Source organism: Triturus cristatus, chromosome 3_2 (genome assembly GCF_964204655.1).
Source record: "Triturus cristatus chromosome 3_2, aTriCri1.1, whole genome shotgun sequence".
Taxonomy (NCBI): Eukaryota; Metazoa; Chordata; class Amphibia; order Caudata; family Salamandridae; genus Triturus; species Triturus cristatus.
This window is the reverse complement of record NC_140584.1, coordinates 849,079,904-849,100,833: the sequence shown is the minus strand read 5'-3', so window position 1 is coordinate 849,100,833 and position 20,930 is coordinate 849,079,904. Positions and strand designations below refer to the sequence as shown.

General features: G+C 50.1%; 1 protein-coding gene across 1 annotated transcript in view; it reads left to right on the top strand.

Annotated features, from left to right (window-relative positions):
- Positions 1 to 1,264: 1,264 nt before the first annotated feature.
- Positions 1,265 to 20,930, top strand: part of ALDOC (aldolase, fructose-bisphosphate C) — a 120,639-nt gene continuing 100,973 nt past the window's right edge. Inside the window, exon 1 of the mRNA XM_085649118.1 lies at positions 1,265 to 1,397. The gene's annotated coding sequence lies outside the window, so the exon portion shown is untranslated. The remainder of the gene's footprint in view (positions 1,398 to 20,930) is intronic.

Genomic DNA, 20,930 nt, shown 5'->3' with positions numbered 1-20,930 from the left:
GTGCCACTGCATCTACTGCACCATTGAAATAATGACCCCAGTGCTTGCTAGAAAACTGCACTTGTGAGTGCCTGTTTAGTAGTAAAATATAGCAATTTTAGGTGTTTAGTGGGGTCCCTAGAGCTTTTGGTCCTGGTGCACCATTCAATTTAAGTCCCTTTTAACTCCAAGGTAACTGCCATTGTGACTGCTTGTTTAGTGGTAAAATATAGCAATATTATGAATTTAGAGGAGTTCTGACAATTTTTGGGCCCGGTGGTGCTGCACCATTCAAATAATGACCCTGTTGTCTGCAAGGTAACTGCACTTGAGGCTGCCCGTTTAGTAGTAAAATATAGCATAGCTCTTGTAAATTAACTTTATTTTTAACGTGCATTGTTTATTACAACATTTAGAATTTGATCATAAATAATGACCAAATAGGTTAAGTTGAAAAAAATAAATACGATAATGCCTACAAAGTGCAAAGAAAGGTATTGAGGTATGAAAAAGAAATTTCACAAATGTTCTAAGGCTAAAGCATCTGCTTTACGCAACTAAGTAATAAAAAGCAAGCATTCCAGCATACTGTTAGAAGCTGTCTGCTTTTTCTGTGGTAGGAGATCTTATTTTGACAGTGAGTGCGGCTTAAACAGTGTGAACAGCTATAGTAGAAGTATCATAAATGCCTGCAGCCAGGGGAAGTTAGCAAAAAAAAAGTTCCACACAAAAGCGAATGAACACAGTAATTCAGCCTTGGGAACTCATAAGAGCCCCTTTGATATATTACATACAAGAGATTTCTCAAGCACAGCGCAAGCGCTGTGCAGGCAAAACCTAAAAAGCAGATGCTTAAAAATTCAGCAACAAGAGTCCTAACTACTTTTTAAAAACATAACACATTAGGTGAGGTTAGGAAACCAGGAAGCATAGTTTAAAACCACATTATAAAATCTTGACTGTGGTCAGTTTACCAGGTAGATCAAGGTTAATCTAGTTGCAACTTGAATTACCAAACCGAGGGCATCATGTTTATTGTGAAATAAAATGTGGGTGCTGTCTCGCTATGTGGTGGCATGTTGTCGGGGTCAGTAAGGGCACAACAGTGCCCTGATCGAACCCCTCATTACTGTGTCTAATTAGAATGCTTTGGCCCCTTTTTTAACACGTGAATTCACAATTTATAGTAGTTGCTTTGCTGAAATGGAATGTGCAGTCCTCTGTCTATGGCACCTTAGAGGGGTCGGGGACTCTGTTTGCCAGGCCCCGCCCCCTGCACTGGAGTCCTGATCGCACGTAGCTCTGCGGCAGATTCAGCGTTAGCGAAGCTCGAGCTGGTTGAGCGTCTTCTCTCCATCCGAGCCAGGAACAGGTGGGAGTCGAGGCTAAAGCGAGAGCGGCACGTCGAGAACAGACAGGTGAGAAACGCCCTCTCTCTCCCGTAACAAACTGTACCCCATTTTGCCATCTCATTCCGCCTCCCTGTATTCTACCAGCATCTTCCACGACCGATCGCTGTACCCCAACCTACTGCTCCCTGCGCTGCACCCCGGCATCTCTCGTATCACTTGCATCTCCCTGTATCACCTCCCCATACACCTGCTGCTTCCAAGCGCTATATACCTACAATACAAAACATATACAGCAGCCTCGCTACCACATCTCGTATCACTTGCACCTTCATGAACCACCTCTCTTTACTTCTTCTGCACCCCCGTGTCTGTATATATCTCCAGAATACATACCGCCCGAGTACCACCTCTCATATCACTTGCATCCTTAAGAACCACCGCTCCATTCATCTCTTAGGTGCTACCCCAGTAACGCATTTCATGTCACTTGCATCCTTGGGTACCTTCTCTCCATGTATCTCCTGTATCCCCACCATATCCCCAGAGTACCACATCTCATATGACTTGCATCCTTGGGTACCTCATCTCCATGTATCTCCTGCATTTCCCATATATCTCCCGAGTACCACATCTCATATCACTTGCATCCTTGGGTACCTCCTGTCCATGTATCTCCTGCACCCTCAATTTATCTCCCGAGTACCACATATCATATCACTTGCACCCTTGGGTACCTCCTGTCCATGTATCTCCTGCACCCTCAATTTATCTCCCGAGTACCACATATCATATCACTTGCACCCTTGGGTACCTCCTCTCCATGTATCTCCTGCACCCTCAATTTATCTCCCGAGTACCACATTTCATATCACTTGCATCCTTGGGTACCTCCTCTCCATATATCTCCTGCATCCCCATCATACTCTCGAGTACCACAGCTAATTTATCACGTGCATTGCCATGTACCACCTCCTCCAAGTATCACCTGCTTCCCCGTACATTGCCGCCGGGGCATCCCTCTTATAACATCCCCGCCTCGGCTCGATATGCACCAGTACCAGCTTGCCCCGCCACCTCGTTTCCAACGCCCATTACCTCCCCGACCCCATTAAACACGACACTCGGCACCGCCACTGTACGTTATTACCCGCAGACCCATGTAACGGGAGCAGTCACCTGAGTGGTGATCCAAGGTCAGGACGCCCCCAGTCCTTCACAGATCACCGTGTTGTGTATATTGCAGCCCGCTGGAGTCCAGTGGATTAAGCTGAGGCTACGGGTGCCAGAATGCACTGATGTGGTAAATGAAAGCTTGTGACTGGCAACACTGTGCCCATAGGGCATGCAATTGAACGGGAAATCGATAACATGCCACCCAATTAATATGTTCACCACATACCACCCGCAACTCTCGATCCTTAAAACACTCAAGCAAAGCGCCACCTATAGTACATATAATATTTTGATATAGTGCTCGACACTTCACTTCGGCTGTTTCTAAGCGCTGTGAATAACAGACGTTACAATTAACGAGTTTGATGGCTCTCAAAATCTGTACAACATCTACCATCCCCATTACCACCCCTCCCATATGCCATCTGAAATCCCTATACACCACCCTCATGTGCATCTTCTATATACCCTCTATGCCCCATGTACCACCACCTTGGTACCTTCACTCTGATATAGCATCAGAACCCTTTGAAACATACCCTATTAATAATCCATATTCTATCCAAATACCATTGTGCCTTGAACCATTTAACCTTGTTCGAGAGTCAACCAGTTGTCGCACGAACGAGGGCGAGACCAGCTTTTAAAAGGGGTGAGCTCATTAAAGTAAATTGACAAAAACAACATTTTTGGAAGGAAATGCATATTTGCAGAGTGTGTGGCCTAATGGAAGTCTGTGTATTCATGTTGCTTATTAGAGGATGTATGTTATTGAAAAGAGGGTAACGCCCTCAAGGGGTGACCTTTAATTGTCCCGAATCCAAACCTGCCTGCTGAGTGCCCTTATATTATATTCAGGTCTCCCTCTGCTTTCACCTGCTCTGTTATCCAATCAATGTCCAACGTTACCTGCCCTTGTAATCAAGCGTCACGTGACCCTCAGTGATGTAACTCAAAATGTTGCACCCCCAGCTGAATGTGATGAGGGGGCCCGAGTCTCCTATATCTCCAGATATGCATTGACCTTGGATTGAATGGGCCCCCCTTGCGCCGCAGGGGGCCCGGGCTGCCCAGCTAGTGCTTAGCATCAAATTACAGTGGCTCGCGCCTGCTCCACGGCCAGCCCACGTAACGTCATCACCTTACCCCTATCCTATCTGTATTTGTCATCTGTCATAGGCATACTGTGCCTCTGTCATCCACCCTCCATTTACTGCTGCTTATGGGAAAGGTTCGCTTTTTTTTAAAGTTACAGAAATAAATAGCTTATCAGAGAGGGGTTGGGTGAGATATTACAAAAGATTGATTGTGGTTACTGGTTATGTCAAAATAGCATTAGCGGGCGTTTAGGAATAGGAGATTTTGAAGAAACCCCACCGAGAAGCCCAGGGGCGTAGCGCAAAATGAAGCGCCCCCACGTACCTCCCTCCCATGTTTCCCCCATGCAGCATGCAGTCACCGTGCTTAATTTCATGGACGTAATTTGGAGGTAAATGACGTCCGTGCTTAATTTGAAGGTGGTTGCCGGTGGTGAGCACCGGCAGTAATTTTTGAGGACCGGCCCTTATTATTATACAAAATATATTTACCAAGAGCAAGAGCGGAGAAAGCACACAATTCGGAAAAACGAAGGAAAGGAAAGACGAAAACAACGCAACAAAGACAGAAAGCAGGAACCTGTAAGAGTGACATAAAGGGGCAAGTAGTGTCTAACAGTGTATTAAAGAGGCCTGGTGCGGTTTAAGGCCTCGAGTCTTTGTATTTGACACTCCAAGGTTTAATCGCACTGGCCGTGGGTTTAGAACATGACATTGGGACTGGCACTCTTCCGTTCACAAATTAAGCTGTCACTGGCAGAATGTGAAGGGGGTCCTCCCTGTCTCTTTCATCGCTCATAGATATTCGTTGGGCTTGGGCTGAATGGGGCACTCCTGACAGGTGGGGGGGGGGGGTGGAGGGAGGCTGATGCCGCAGGGGCTGCGGGGCCTTCGTTACACCCCTGGAGAAGCCGCAGGCCCGCCACTACAGTCAATGGCTCCTGCTCCCCCGTTGTCAGTACTGTAGCAAGAGCACCCTGGGCCACACCGCTTCAGCCTGGGACTACTCCTGGTGGTCAGCCACTCTGGAACCCCCTCCCACCCCCACGAACCACGCACGCAACCATGGCATCATACTGGACTCGTTGCTCACAATGAACCGCCAAATCAACATTCCTCAGCCTGGATTTACACACTGCGCCTGCTTCGAAAGACCTTCAGATTGATCCCCACAGAAACAGGAAAGACTTTCACCTACGGACCCAACACCAGCAGACTGGACTACGGCAATGCACTCTACACTGGCGTCACCCAGAAACAGCTCAAGAAGCTACAGAACGTTCAAAACCCCGCTGCCAGACAGGTGCTCAACATCCCCCGCCGTAGCCACATCACGCAACACCTCCAACAACTCCACTGGTTCCTGGTCAACAAGAGAATCACCTTCAAGCTCCTCATACATACCTACAAAGCTCTCCACACCATAGGACCAATATACCTGAACCACCACTTCACATTCCACTTACCCGCCAGACAACTCAGTTCCACCCAAAGCACCCTAGCCTCTGTCCCCAGGATCCACAAGACCAGAAACGGAGGAAGTTCCTTCTCCTACCTCGCCGCCAAGAGCTGGAACACCCTGCCCCTCAGGCAATCTGCCGCTGACCCAATTCAAGAAGGACCTCAAGACATGGCTCTTCGAATGATCCTCCACACCCAGGAGCCCCCCGTGCCTTGAGACCAGTCGCGGCCCATGCAGGTAAGAGCCGTGGGGCCAGGCGGGGGGATTTTGACAGACGATGACGAGGGGAAATTAATTAAATAATACATTTTACCACGTCATCGTCTGTCAAAATCCTCCTCCCCCACCCAGCCCACCACTCTTACCTGCACGTGTGTGGCTGCTTCAGACCCTCACGGGTGAGTAGTCGGGCTTTATAAACCCCTGATTCATTGAGCATAGGCGTTGGAAGAAGGGGTACTGCAGCTCCCTGCAAAATAAGCATGCTGGATGGAGATCAGGAGGCGAAATAGCCATGAAGCAGCCTGTAAATTGTTTTTTTTTTCTTGTAACATTTGCTATGTGGTTAAAGACAGGTCAAATGTCAGGCTATGTCCCACAAATTGCTGGTTATTCTTTTAACATGGAACATTGTGTTTTCTTTCTCTGACTGCGAAGTAAGAAGGTCATAGGCGGCTGCCTCGGAATGGGGGTGGTGAGGCGGGAGGGTGATAAAATAATAAAAAAATCAACTTACCTGTCGCCGTCGCAGCCACCACTGCCTCTACTCCTTCCGCAGAACCGGAAGCACTCAGCCTCCCTGCCTCTCCTAGCCAACCACGACGCTGCACCAACAGCATTGTGATTGGTCTGAGCAGCCAAACAGGCCTGTCAGGCAGTGCGTGGGCATGTTCTCCACTGGGCTGTGCAACACAGCCCGGTGGAGAACATGATAAGTGCGCATTACAGTTTGGCTGGCCCAAAAGAGCCGTCCAAACCGTCATACACACTTAGGGAGTGCAAACCACTCCTCACTCTGCTCTGACGGCAGCGAGCCCAACATAACCCCGCACAACCTAGCTCCAAGTCCAGCAAAGAAAAATAAATCGATAACTACTCTGGTTATTATCATTTTATCTTTATTTTTTTGCACTGCTCACTGAGCAGTGGGGCGAAGCTCCTCCGCCTTAGCGGAGGAGCCACCACTATGAAGCAAGCTACATGGTAATCTTGCATGGAATTTGAAAGGAAATTCTGTAGGATGTCATTTTTATTATTCTAACACATAAGAGCATTTAATTACGAATATGTGCTGTTACACCTCATGCGCTACAACGCATGCGATTACAACGCAGTCGTTACAACGACCGCGTTATTACAACCCAAGCCATTACATCGCAAATCGTTTCTACGACTTGCTGTAGGGGGCGGCTGGACTTAGGAATAGTATAATTTACTATTCCAACTCCAGCGTGTGCAGCAGAAGGGAAGGTGTTGGAAGTGTAAATTATACTATTCCTTAGTTTAGGGCGCCCCCTACAGCAAATCGTAGAAACGACTTGCGATGTACTGGCTTGCATTGTAACGACAGCGCAACCACGTTGTTATCGCATGCGTTGTAGCTCATGCGATGTAAACGCTGTTTCCTTTTATGCCAGATCCCCCTGCGACAGTTCTCCTGTCCAGCTTGCCCTCAGTCGGCTACCCTCTTCTGCCTGCAGCCCTTCTTCTGCCTGCAGCCCTCTGATTGTGCCTCCTCCGCTCGTTTCTTGCTCTGTTTTGCCTTTTCTGCTCATTTCTTCCCTCTTCCCGTCGTTTCCTCAAGACCTTGCTTTTTAAAATTTTTTTTGTTTAACTTTGTTTTATTGAGTTTCAGGCAATAAAGTAGACACAATACAAACCCCGCATATTCCTGTTTGAGTAAGCAGGACCTTCTCCAACTCCGGCCCAGCCACCCACCGTCTTCGCAGTTCAAAGCTAGGGTTTGTCAGTGAGGCAAATGTCCAAAGCGGCCCGGCAGGGCGAAGGCCCCTGCGAGGTACACACAAAGCAAACTCATTTTGACAGAAGAATAAAACCCCAAATCCCTTACCCCCCTCAACCCTCTCCCTCCCAGAACCGGTGTGCCCTGGTTATTGCGAGAGCGGTTGGCGCCCTTGAAGACCTTGCTTTTTGACGGAGACTTTAAACCCCAGCGCCCAGATACCTCCAGGGGTGACTGTGCCACGCTCCACAAATGCTGACTGAAATACCTGTAATTGAACTGTACAAATATTTCAGCCTTTAGGAAAACACACATGGCCGATTTTTAAAAAAAATTCTGAAGTGTAATCGAAACAAAGAATTTAATAGGATCAAAACAAATCAAGACACTTGTCTTCACGATGGGCTAATAATAAATATTCACTCAAACCTGATTTTAACACATTATCGTTTGTGTGCAATATATTTTTGCTGCCCTTGTTCTTTGTGAGAGTCTAGGAATTTTCTCAGTCCCTAGGATTTTAGTGATATACCATAGATGGCGGCACCCCACTCTGAAAACTGTTGAAGCACCAATGAGCAAGGGTGCCATGAACCCTAGAGCAAGGAAACAAGCCATGTGCTCCCATTGAAGTAGTAAAAGACGGACATAGATGAGGTTTAATGGCCTCTCAAGCCCCTGTGCCCTTGCAGCTTCTGTAATTTACTTTTCCACTTACCTCCTCCTTTAATGGCCCTGCCCTCGCTCCTCCATTCCCCTATCTCAGTCCCCCAAAATGGTGGGCGTCCACCTGCGTGTATCCCCGCCTCGTGCTCTGTATTTGTATTTTAAAGTAAGTTAAATGTTTGGTTACGGAGGCCCGTCCTAATGTTTTGCCCTAGGTGACGTCAAAGCTTGAGGGAGCACGGCCTGCACCCTTCATCATCTGTACTGGGGGGACATGTTCGCGTTGCTTTAAATGTCTGCGAGCGAGTCTGGGGAATGTTCCAGAAGGTGAAGAGCGCTGAACATGAAGGTCACTTGAAGGAGAGGGGGGCGGGCGAGGGAGAAGGGACTCTTTAGGATGTGGAGTGGGGCAGAATGGGAAATATGTCTCAGGCACGCCGGCCTTTCTATATCCTCCCAGGAAAAAAACAAATGTGCCCCCCCCCCTCCTACCCCCATGTACCCGGAGTTGTTATTACCCTAATCATTAATGCTGCTGCCCTATACCTACTTTTGTATGAATTAAAAAACTGGGCGCTCTGCTATATACGGCTGAGCCCAGTATGATGCACAGGAAAATAATCCCCTAGTGACATTTTAACTGCACATAACTTTGACCGTCATCACCTGCTTGAGAACGCCGGTCTTTTCACTTACTTTGTAACTGTGCTGCTGGGAAAAAAAGCATTTGTAATGCAATAGGTCTCGCATTTTCGAGAGTTTAAGCTATTGACATTGTAAATGAGAAGGCCTTTTATTTATCTATTTTGATAATTCATCCACTTAAAATGCCAATAGCTCAAACTCTTGTAAATGTGAGACCCATTTCATTTCAAAGAAGTGGTGGTCATTGTCCTGGCCTGCTTGGAAAGTGAAAGCGCGCTGAATGTTGCAGGAAAGCGTGTCATGCTTGAAGTAGGAGCAACTCATTAAAGAAAATAGTGCTTACAGACTAAATAAGACATACCATGTAACAACAGAAGTAACAAGAGGAAGTGACGCATTCGAGTCTGTGTGCACTGGCTTTGGGAAAAGAACCTCCATTCCACAAGGAGGAGTAAAGCCAGACAACCGCGAGTGCATGCTGTCTGCAGAAACCGCTCGGCTTCATCTGCAGTGCACTGAGATCTGGATAGTTCTTCTGGAGAACTATGGCCTTTTCAAGGCCATTTCTAGAACAGCGCGTGCCATTCCTGAGAACTATGTCCTTTTCGAGGCCACTTCTGGAGCAGCACGTGCAGTTCCTGAGAACTATGTCCTTTTGGAGGCCACTTCTGGAGCAGTGCGTGCAGTTCTGGAGAACTTTGTCCTTTTGGAGGCCACTTCTGGAGCAGTGCATGCTGTTCTGGAGGCCCCATCTAAAGTATACTGTCCACATTTAAAGAATATATCAAAAGGAATATCATTTTGGAGCACTGTGTCCATTTCTGGAGGTCACTTCTAAAATACTGTGCACACTTCTGAGGCCAAGGCTAGAACATTGTGTCCTGTTGCGGAAGCCACACCTCGAACATTATGTCCTGTTTTCGTGGTTCCCATCTGGAGACGCTCTTGAATTCTGGGGACGGCATGTAAATTTATTGTGCCCCCCTCTAGGGGTGATGTCTGGAGCGATGTTTTCTGTCCCTAAAGGCCCATGTGGGGTACTTAGCTGAGCTATGGAGGCCTCGTCTGGAGCGCTCCACCTGGTGGAGGCCACATCTGAAATACTGGGCCCCCTTCCGGAGATGATATCTAGGACCCTATATGCTGTTCAGGAGCGTGGGGTGAGAAGGCGGGGTGGAGGTGAGAAGGCAGAGTGTCGGGTGAGAAGGCAGAGTGTCGGGTGAGAAGGCAGAGTGTCGGGTGAGAAGGCAGAGTGGAGGTGAGAAGGCAAGGTGGGGGTGCGAAGGCAGAGTGTGGGGTGAGCAGGCTGGGTGGGGGTGAGAAGGCGGGTGGGGGTGAGAAGGCGGGTGGGGGTGAGAAGGCTGGGTGTGGGGTGAGAAGGGGTGTGGGGTGAGAAGGTGGGGTGGGGGTTGTATGTTTTAATGTGTTCAGTTCTGAAAGGCACGTTTCCACAAAAAAAAGGTCGGAGGTAAATCAGAAAAACATTTTTTTTTACTTCACTGGTGAAGTTTAACTCTGTAAAAAGCTTGTGGGTGCCCGTAGACAACCCAAACGTCACCATGGATGTTTGTTTATGCTATACATTTTTAGGCTCTCTGTCCGGAAAATACGGAAATGTATATGAAAGAATCCTAGCTGTACGTTGTAAAGTACTGACCAAGAACACATTCAGAGGGTTGAATTGATATGAAATTCGTAGGCTGGAGAAGCGATTCACCTACATTAAACATAAGAGAAGGGTCTAATCAGCTTTATTAAGAATACAGTCTCATAAAGGTGAGTTACAAAGACAACAGATACATAAAGAAATCTACAAGACTATTAAACTATGTTGAAAGAACTAAAGCTGTTTATGATGTTACATATTACAATAAGGGAGGAAAAAAAGAGGGGTTGGGGGAAAGGAGAGCATAAAAAAACACTTGAAGACGGACACCGCTGGAGAGAGTAACGAGTCATGTGTTTATCACATGAGTAGTAATATCTGTAGTAAGCTGGGGCATGTCCATCAGTGCCTCAGGACTGGCCACCTCATGTCCATTCCTCGCCCCAGAGTCTGGTCCGCTCAGAGGCATCAGTGGTCGCCCACATGTCTGGATGAGGTGCAATGCCCTCGTAGAGGGGAGAGGGCTTTTGATGTAAGCGGTCCAGGACGGTTCTGCTCTGCAGTTTAGGGGTGATGCAGTTAAGGAGGTGGGGGTGCAGTGGAAAGGTATGCTTTGTACATATAAGCTGTACGTCCCTACTCGGGGCACCAATCTTCACCTTCTCTGCGAGTTATCAGACGACGGACAACGACTTTGATGTCATGCTTGCCACTAAGTGGAGAATGTGGTGTTTGTGCGAGGTGAAGCCATGGGTGGCCTGGAGAGCGGGAGTCCCGTTTCCAGCCAGCGAGATAGTCTGCCGGGTTGTGTCATTCGTAAGGGATCTTTTTTTTTTTTAATAACTTTATTTATTGGTTTCAAGCAGGCAAATTGACATTCGAACAAGCCCAACATTGCCCATTCGTAGCCCAACAGACCCCATAGCTTGATGTAAGCAACTGATCCCTAGCGTACGTAGCCAAAGTTGGCGACAACTGTCCATGCGAAAAGGGGAAGATGTCCAGCATGAGGCCCAGAAATTATAACATACTTTGAAAGGGCGATACCTAGTTCTACACCCTGGCTAAACCTGCCCATTACTTACCCCCTCCCTCCCTCCCTCCCTAGCCCAACTCCGCCTCCCTCACCCGTACCAGTGTGCTGCCACTCCTTGTGAGCAAGAAGATGAAGTGTCCCCTAATCAGTATCCTTAGAGCGCAAGACTTCAGTAAGTCGGAGTAAACAGAGGTATTTGGGGCATGTTACTTCATTAAATTCATGCGCCAGCAGTGCCAGGATAGGGCGCCAGATAGTACCGAAAGAGTCTGATGAGTCGGTCAGGTTAGCGTGTATGCGCTCCATCCCGATAATGTACCACAGTTTGTGTAACCACCCAGTGTGTGTCAGGCGAGTTTGCGTGCCCCATAGCGATAAAATATGATGTACTGCTGCGCCCATTGCGAGCCCCATCTGTTTCCCCCGAATGGATTTCAACGGGAAGATGAGTGCGTTAGGCAACCCTAGAAGAGTATAGACAGGGAAGCGGGGTATTTCTGTGTCAAAGTAAGTGTCTATATCGTCAAGGACTGTGGTCCAGTAACCTGTCACTTCCCTACAGTCCCAAAGGATATGCGTCAATGTGCCCTCCTCATCACAGCCCCTCCAACAGGTGGGGCTTCGATCTGGGTTAATTTTATTAAGGCGGGCCTGAGTCAGGTGCCAGTAAAGGGCGACCTTAACCGCTGCTTCCCTACTTGCTGTGTTCCTGGCAGTATGGTTCGCTCTGTAGTAGATCTGTTGCCACTCCTTTAATGAGAGGCTCCTACCTAACTCCGCCTCCCACTGTCGCTGCCCAGCCGAACGCTCCGCAGAGGCCGGGGTTCGCAACATAAGATATAGTTCAGAAATTAAATGGCGGTCAGAGTTCTTCGATAAAAGCCACTTCTCATAGGTCGTAAGGTGTCTACTCACAAGCGGGCGCGTGTCAGGATGAAGTAATCAATGGTGAAGTTGGAAATATTGAAATTTTTTGGGGTGTTGAATGCCCTGCCAGTTAGTCAACTCAGCGTAGGGGAGAAACCCGTCAATATCAAAGAGGTGTCCTGCAGATTTACAGGCCGAGACTCGCCATTCCGGAAACGCCCTCGTGTCAAGTCCCAGAGGGAAGGTTGGATTGTCAAATAGGGGCATCAGCGGCGAGGGGAAGGATGTAAGGTGCCGCTGGGTCGCCACCGCATCCCACACCCGCACCACCGAGCGCATGATGGGAGATCTATTGAGGTACCGTGGTCTATCTGCAGGCTTCAGGAATGGTATCTTCCACAAGGAGAGACCTGCCGTCGCTCTGTCCTGACACAGCCATCTCTTCTCTGACTCAGGTCTACTCCATTCCACAAGATAGCGAAGTTGCGCCGCTCTATAGTAGGACAGTAGGTGAGGAATCCCCAACCCCCCTTCGTCCGTGGAACGGTAGGCAATGTCTCTACGGACCCTCGGACGCTTCCCTGCCCAGATAAAACGGAGTAGCTCTTGTTGCAGAGAATGGATGTGCCTCATGGGGGGTCCAACCGGGATAGTCTGAAATATGTAGAGTATTTTAGGCAAGATGGACATTTTAACCGCAGCCACGCGGCCGAGCAGCGATAGGGGGTGTGACTGCCATTTGCGAAGATCTCAAGTGATTTGGGAGTGGAGGATGGAATAATTTCGGGCAATTGCTTGGTCGGTGGACGAGGTTAGAGTTATCCCCAAGTAAGGGATTTGAGATTGAGGTCACAATTCCCCAAATCCTATAACCGTACCATCAGAGGCAGCTGCATTGAGACCCAGCGGCAGCAGCATGGATTTCCCCACGTTCACTTTAAAGCCCGAGACTTTACCAAAGTCCGTCAGCTCCTGTAAGAATGCAGGAACAGTGCGGCTGGGAGTATCAAGAGTCGCCAAGATGTCGTCCGCATATAAATTAACAGTATGGCGTTCCCCTCCGAAGGGAATTCCAGAGATGTTGGGGTTGTCCCTAATTCGTTGCGCTAGAGGTTCAATATATAGCGCAAAGAGCAGAGGTGAAAGAGGACACCCCTGTCTTGTGCCCCGCCGGATGTCAAACGGCCGGGAACTGACCCCATTGACCCGGATCGTCGCTGTGGGTTGATCATAGCAGCTCGCTACCCAAGCCCGAAAACGAGTTCCTATGCCAAAGTGTGCCAGCGTCTTATCCGAAAAGCCCCAGTCCACCCTGTCAAACGCTTTCTCCGTGTCGACTGAAAGCAAGACCACGTCTAGATCCATAAAGTGGGCCTTATCTATTAAGTGCATTAATCGTTTGGTGTTGTCATTACTTTGCCCGTTGGGTATAAAACCCGAATGGTCCGGTTCGATAATACCCGGCAAGCGGAGGCCCAGTCTGGCTGCCAAGACACCCGTAAAGAGCTTTAGGTCAAATTTAAGAAGGGAGATTGGACGGTATGCTGCGCACTGAGTGGGGTCCTTCCCAGGCTTGGGAATGACCACTATATCGGCTTCCAGCATATCTGCAGGGATAGAGCCCGGTCCCTCGAAGGAGTTGAACAGGCGGGTTAAAATCGGCGCAAGGGGCTGACAGAAGGCTTTGTAAAAACCAGCCGAGAACCCATCCGGCCCCGGGGATTTTAGAGGTTTGAGGCGAGAGATCACGCCCATGACTTCCTCTACTCTAATTGGAGCGTCCAACGCTGTAGCCCCAGACGCATTTAGAGTAGTAACCACCGCCTGGCTAAGATAGGCCTCCCCCGAGCCGTCGACCGTAGGGTCCCTACTATACAAAGTTGCGTAGAACTCACAAAGGGCTTTTGCAATCCGCTCATAGTCTTCGACCCGCTCACCGGCGGAAGTGCTGAGGGCCACAATTTTGGACTGTTGAGCCCTGGCTCGAAGTTTGCTCGCCAGGAGCCTCCCCGTTTTATCGCCCCCGATATAGTAGGAGTGTTTAAGTAGTAAGGCGGCGTACTCCGCCCTATCAAGGTCTAGGCTAGCCAGCTGGGCCCTGGCTGATTTCAGCTGCCGCCACATTCTCGGGGCGCCAGTACAACTGTGAACTCTTTCGAGTTCCGCCACTTTGGCCGTCAGCTCCTCTCTCTTCTCTCTGCGAATTTTGTTAACTGCCGCGGATATAGCTATTAGTTCCCCTCTCACTCTTTAAGGGCCCCCCATAATGCAGTCAAGGATACGTCGGGGGAGTCATTAGTCATCAAATAGTCAGTGATGCATTTATGCACCTGCTGTACAACGTCGGGAAGTTGCAGTAAGGATTCCCGGAGACGCCACCTCCCCTTTGGACGATGCAGAGGACGAAGGTCAAGCGTGACAATCACGGCGTCATGATCGGAAAGAGCCGCCGGGACAATTTCCACGGTCTGGGCCAGTGCGTTGAGGTCGGACGACCCTATAAAGTGATCCAGCCGAGCATACGTTTGATGTACGTGGGAATAAAAGTAATATTGTGTGCTGTGGGGATGAGCCGCTCACCAAAGATCTATCAGCCCCCTACTCCACAGCAAGTCCCGTCCCGTGCTCGAGATCACCCCGGCACCCCCCTGGCGCTGACCCGAACGATCTTTACCAGAGTCCATGACTAGGTTGAGGTCGCCCCCAATTAAAATTTGCCGGTCATGGTGACGAAAGATTTCAGCCAGGGAATCTGTGAGAAACAGCTCTTGTCCAGCGTTGGGAGCATAAAGGGAGCCCACAATAACAGGGGTACCCCCCACCCAGAACCTGTAGGCCAGCAGCCTCCCCTTTACCTCTGCTACTTTGTCCCCAATGCCGCCATGAAAGTGTCGCGCCAACAGTATGGCCACCCCCCCTTTCTTGTCCGGCATAGAAGAAAAGAACTGGTGAGGAAACGCTCGAGAACACATTCTATGCCAGTCCTTGGGTAGTAAGTGTGTTTCCTGCAACAGGCAAATCGAGGCCTCAGAATGCTCTAGGTAACTCAGAATCGCCCGTCTCTTGATGGGGCTATTTAACTCTTTCACATTAAGAGTGAGAACTTGGGTTGCCATGGGAGACACCAGAGTTCGTGGAGTGTGTGTCAGCTGGGTAACGACAAGTTGTGCTTATGAGAAGTCGACTCAGTGACACCGCCACAATCGGGCTCGAAGTCCAGGATGCCGTCTACCTCTAGAGCCTTCCCTGGGCCGCACACCGATACCCCCCCTCGCCCCCTCTCCGCAACTCCCACCCTATCCCCACCCCCTCCCTCCCCCCTAGCCCCCGGGGTTGCGAGAGTGTGATGCTTAGTATGACCGGCGACGTCCCATCCGCTGCCAGCCATCTCTGGAAGAGCACTGCGACGGTTTAGAAGAAGAGTCAGGGCTGCGTAGAGGAAGGCCGAGTAGGTCGGACACCTCCTGGAACGAGCGGATTTGGTGCAACCTGCCATTCCACTTGAAGAATAATCGGAAGGGATGGCCCCACAAGTAGGGCACTCCATTAGCTTTTAGGAAGGTGGTCGCGTCCTTGAAAGCTTTCCGCTTCTGAAGGGTGATGGAGGCCAAATCTTGGTAGAGAGCTATGACATGCCCCTGATACGTGAGTGGTTGTTTTAGGCGAGCTTCCTTTAAAATAGGCTCCTTCAGGGGAAAGTCCGGTAAGAAAGCCAGGATGTCTGGTGGGGGGGCCGGCGCCTTCCTTCCAAAACCCACCCTGTGGGCGCGATCGATGCGGATCTCAAAGTCCTGGCCAGCCCCTAAAATGTCCCGAAAGAGGCCCTGGAGGTTCAGTCACGTTTGCCCCTTCAGCTTGCAATGGGACACCCCTCACGCGGATGTTGTTGCAGCAGGATCTATTTTCAAGATCCTCCGCGTGAGCCTGCAAGTCGACCTGCTGATCCCGGAGTCGAAGGACTTCCTGTTGTAGCTGCTCGACTTCCTCAGATTTAGAGTGCTCACCGTTCTCTATGGCTGCCACACGCTCTCCCAACTCATTCACAGCACAGCGGATTTCTCATACTTCCCGCGCCACCTCCTGTTTAAGTGCCTGGAAGACTTCACGAAGGGTGTTAAACAGAGATTCAAGAAAGGCCCGGGTGATGGGCACCTCGCCTTCATCCTGTCGAGTGGACTGCGTCGACGAGGGTGGGGTAGAGCTCCCCCTATCTCCAGTTGCTGATCCCTTTGTGAGCATGTCTTTCAAGGAGCGATCCCCTTTTTTTTCATGTTAGCCATGCCAGTTCCCCTAATGGGACGACTGAGTGGCTGCCCGTTGGTCGTATTGATGAGTCCACCTGTGGGTTCCGTCTCCAGCGTCCCAGAAAGGTGATGTATCCAAGGCTGCCGTTCCCAGGCCGCGGCCGATCCCCCACAAAAGCAGACCCAGGCAGCGTCGGGAAGACAGAGGGGGGGCTCAAGTTGGGACGACGCTAGGCCATGATCCCAGGCCCGGTCGGCGAGGGAGGTGCGCCGCAGAGAGAGCTCCAACATGCAGCGCAACGAGGACCCCCCCTCCGCAAGACTGCGTGTATCCCAGAGGAATTTGTGGCTGTTCTGTATAGTCCGTTGGCCACCCTCTCCAAAACTGAAAGCAAACCCAGATCCCACAGACCTCAAGAGCTGTCAGACCCCAGGGCCCGAGTCCAGGAAGGGCACACCTGAGACCGCAGTAGCCACTAAGAAGATGCAAGCACCGAGGTTCTGTCCAGTTCTGAAGCGGCTGACCAGAGTCCCACAGAGGCCAAATCTAGAGGACGCCAATCGGGCCAGCCCCGTGCGCACCGTTAGGTCTGTCTCCGAGCGCAGAAAGTCAGGGGTGGACTGGCCTCCGGCACCCCTCCTGGAGAAGGGCGGGATCGCCCCCTATGTTACCGGACCTGTTGGGCACCACCGCTGCCTCTCCCCCCACTCCGCACTCGTCCCGACACTCCTGGGTCTAGGAAGCGGATCTGAGTCTCCAAGCTGTAATGGGCAGACCCCACACCACACCGGGCACGCCAACTCCTGCAGCACAGAAGGCACCCACCGGTCGCAGCGGTCCCAGGAAGGCCCACCGTAGTCCACCGCTTGCACAGCGTCAAGGCGCCAATGCCATGGAGCGGCTCCGCGCCGCAGGACTGCCGCAGGTAGGTAAAGGCGAGTGAAGGCCGGTCACCCAAACTCACCCCAAGGTTGAAGGCTTTGGGAGAGCTGCAGTAGTGGTGGCCCCCCCCAGGTCCAGAAAAGCCAGGGTCACCTCCGTCACCGCGCGGCCCGGGGCAGAGTCACTGAGTATTAAGTGTCCATCTATCTCTGCAATTGGCCAGCACGGTGTCGCGCCGCAGTCGCCAGGCTCCTTCACTCCATTGCGCTAGTCTGGCGCGCGCCCGAAGGTACAATCTGTGCCGTGGCTAGGCCCGATGCGGGGCCTCGATTTTGGCACCGGCCGCCCAGCACGCCTCCAGCCCGGTGCAGGCCAACACAGGGAATCGCGCTCACCTCTCTGCAGTTCCGGGGCCGCTCACAGCATATATCGCGCCCGGTGCGCGAATCACCACTCTGGAACTGCGCCTGGTGCGGGACCCGAGACCAAAGAGGGTGCCCGTCGCCTCCACTTGCAGTCACAGCAGTCGGCGAGCGGGCGCCATTTTGCTGTAGTCGCCGGGACCTCCACCGATGAATGCGCGGGATTCCACCGCTCTGCAGGCCCAGCGGACCCCTCGTCATAGGGTCGCTATGCCCCCGTATCATGGTGAATAATTTGCTGCAGCAGTTGGGGGACTGCAGGCGCGGATTAACCCGGGGGGAAGGGCCGCGGCGGGGAGCCTCGGAACTTTACATCTCTTCAGGCCGCCATCTTCGCCACGCCCCCTCCCAGGGATCTGTTTTTATGATCAAATATCCAGACGACGACAAGACTGACTCGACCTCTTATCTTCCTAATGTCGATAACATGAGTGTCACTGTGCCTCACACGTCGTGAAACTGTTTAGTAGAGTTGTGTAACATATATAAGAAGGATGAATGTTGCTATGTGAAAAAGGCTATGTAATAAAGGTGAAAAGGCGGCGCCAGGGATGCGGGCAGCATGCGATGGTTACCCCAGTGCCCCCCACGAGTCTAGGACGCAGCAAAAGCCCTTCATTTCAGGCTGCTCTGCGAAAAGCAGCTTCCTTATTTAGAAAAAGCTGCACAGCACGGCTGGGTGAGGAAACCCGGACCAGATGCTGCGAGGCGCCCTGGAGCGAATAAATGAAAGTCAATCAAAAACAAATGACGAAGCTCGTGGTAGATTTTTCTATGGAACTCAGGGCCTTGTTTCATAGCCTCTTAAGTCCGTCGTAGCATATCGAAGAACGTTGCGCCGCTGTTTGCAAAACTGCAAGCACCTTAAAGAGGGAAAACGTTATTACAAAGAACGTTGCCCCACGGTTTGTAAAAGTAAAAGCGCCATCACGATCTAACACGTTATACAACACACAATACACGCTGCAAACTTTTGCTGAACGTGAAAGCACCCAGAGTATGCCGGTATCCCCCTGTCCTCTCCATGACCCCCTGCGCCTCTGAGCTCTGTGCCTGCCCGGCATTAAGTAATAAAAGGAAACATGATCAGCCACTACACACCCCCAAAGATAAGAAATTGCTTCACTACAGCCGTGAAGCAAACGACCCAGTCCGGATGGGCCGTCCAAAAGGGAGACAGGGTGGTAACTAAGAAGCATCCTTTTCAATGGGAAGCCAGCCTTTACCATAAATGGTGACGCGACCCAATGAAAATGATGGGCTGGGCTTCAAGTCCCTTTCTGAAATCTCCTGATCACATTAGCTCTCGCAGAGCGAGCAGCGCATGCGCGCTGCAACGCTAAGCGAGAACTAACAAGCAGGTGCCCGCAACCCGGAGTAAAAATAAAACAATTTAGTTCGTTGGAAAATTCAGCTGCATGTCTCTTAAACTGGACTCCTTGTGTCTAGACCCAGCTTGCCCATGGATAGCCCGCCCTGGCCTTAGCTCTGTGAGGTAACTCAGAGATCTGCGTTTTACCTGCAGCCAAGGAGTTCGACCCTTGCCGGGGGCGGCGAATTCCAAGGTGGATAAAATGAGCACTGCTGGCTGGGTAATTGTGGCAACTATTAAGTAAGGACAGGGTTGGGTTGGAGCCCCAATTAGACCCGCACAGCCAAGAGTGTCCCACATTCGCAGATCACATCCTTTCACCATACACTGCTTGGTTAGGATCATGGAGCTAAACGATTGCAAACGTTTGTGGAAATAAAAGTATTTGAAAGCTTATAGGGCCAGTACATAAAGAGGAAATTAACATTCTAATGGAAAAATATACTTTGGAAGCACATAATTATCACAAATTCTAGGAACTCACTTTTAATTGCTTTTTTTATTAATACCTTTGCTGTGGATGTTTTGATTAATGTTCACTAGGAAACAGGACATGGCATAGACCTAGACTTCCTTTTACATTCACCCTGGGCTTTTTAGAGATTCATTCGATTTTTTGCAGCACTTAAGAGAGACCCTCCAATGCATAGAGACTAGTGAAAGGTGCATCTGTTTTTTTTTTCTTGCTGCTAACATCACATGTGCGTTCTGAAAAAAGGAATAATGCTAGTGTGTAAATGCCAAAAAAAAAATAGTGTCCCTTTCCTGTTCCTCACATGCAGTTTTATATATTGCGAACTAGGTCTAGAGGCATTGGAGCGCTTTCCACGAGCACCAGATAACATTACAGATTCATTCTTTTAGGTTAATGTAGATTAACTAATTTGCCCAGAATCACAGAAAGTTGAGCTGAACCTGGTTTCCCAGTTTCAAAGTCAACTAAGGCCACAACCTTCCCCTGTTGACTGCAGTAATTGATATCTGGCAGACAAAGGAAAAGACGAGTGACTGGTTAATCTCCACCTGTTGCATGGACTGAGGGGGGGGACAAAAATAAACTGAGGAACTCCCTTGCTGGCCCTCACCAAGCGCTCCAATCCTCTCCCATGCTGCGGTCCCCTGCAAAGCAAGTGCTGATGTCTTCCCATCAGCAGCTCCTTGTGGCCTCTATCACACCTTGAGGTAACCTGAGGGCAGGCACACCCCGTGCTGTGACAGATGAAGAAGCCCTTTGTCAATCTACCTCTGACATTAGCCCACAGGCCTGACTTCATGTGCTACAGACAGGCAAAATGCAGCACACATAGAAAAAGGAAAGAACAAGGAGAAATGAAACATCTCTCCTCATTGCGCCTCCCTAACATCACCTCTGGGGTGGCGTTAGGTTCTGACGCATTTCCAGGTTTACAATTTCTCATAAATCTGGGAATGCTTCAGATTCCATGGGTGTTGCGTGGGAACACCTACAGCAACACCCATGGCACGCCCCTTTCACGCGGTGTTCTGCATGTCAGGGACACATATTTATAAGGCCATGAAAAGCCACGCAAAGTGGCTTTACGCAGGCTTGTAAATATGCTGTGGCACATTGCGCCCCCGGAACGTCAAAAAAATCCTTTTAGATTTCTGCTGTTTAACTCAGGACTATATCTTGATTGTATCTTGTGTAGAGTATTTTCCTAGTCACACCCTCTGTCTGTTTTCATTATCTAGTCAATTCCCCCAAAAATCAACATCCCAACATTCCTGTTGTGGTGGTTTCTAAAAATGTCTTGCAACTTGGTAACTCAAATCTACATTTTGTATAGCGCTTTCATGTTCCAAAATCCTTTTACGCACTGGAAAACTAGTACTCCCTACATATCTAAGTTTACACATACAGATTTCCAAACTTATATACAATATTAAGACGCACAGATTTGCATGTCTTAATTGTCCTTAGGCAGTCGCAGCTGCTACCTGGAAGCAGCAGTGGGGCTGGTGGGGGGGAAGTGGCGGGGGGATTGGATTAAAGAAGAAAACACTTACCTCCCAGCCGGCCAGCTGCCAACTGCGTCTCCTGCGTCCTCTTCCTGGCTTCTTGGGAGAAACAGGAAGCACCAGGGCTCCCACGGTCCCCGCAACCAATCACAACGCTGCAATACAATGCATTGCAGCGTTGTG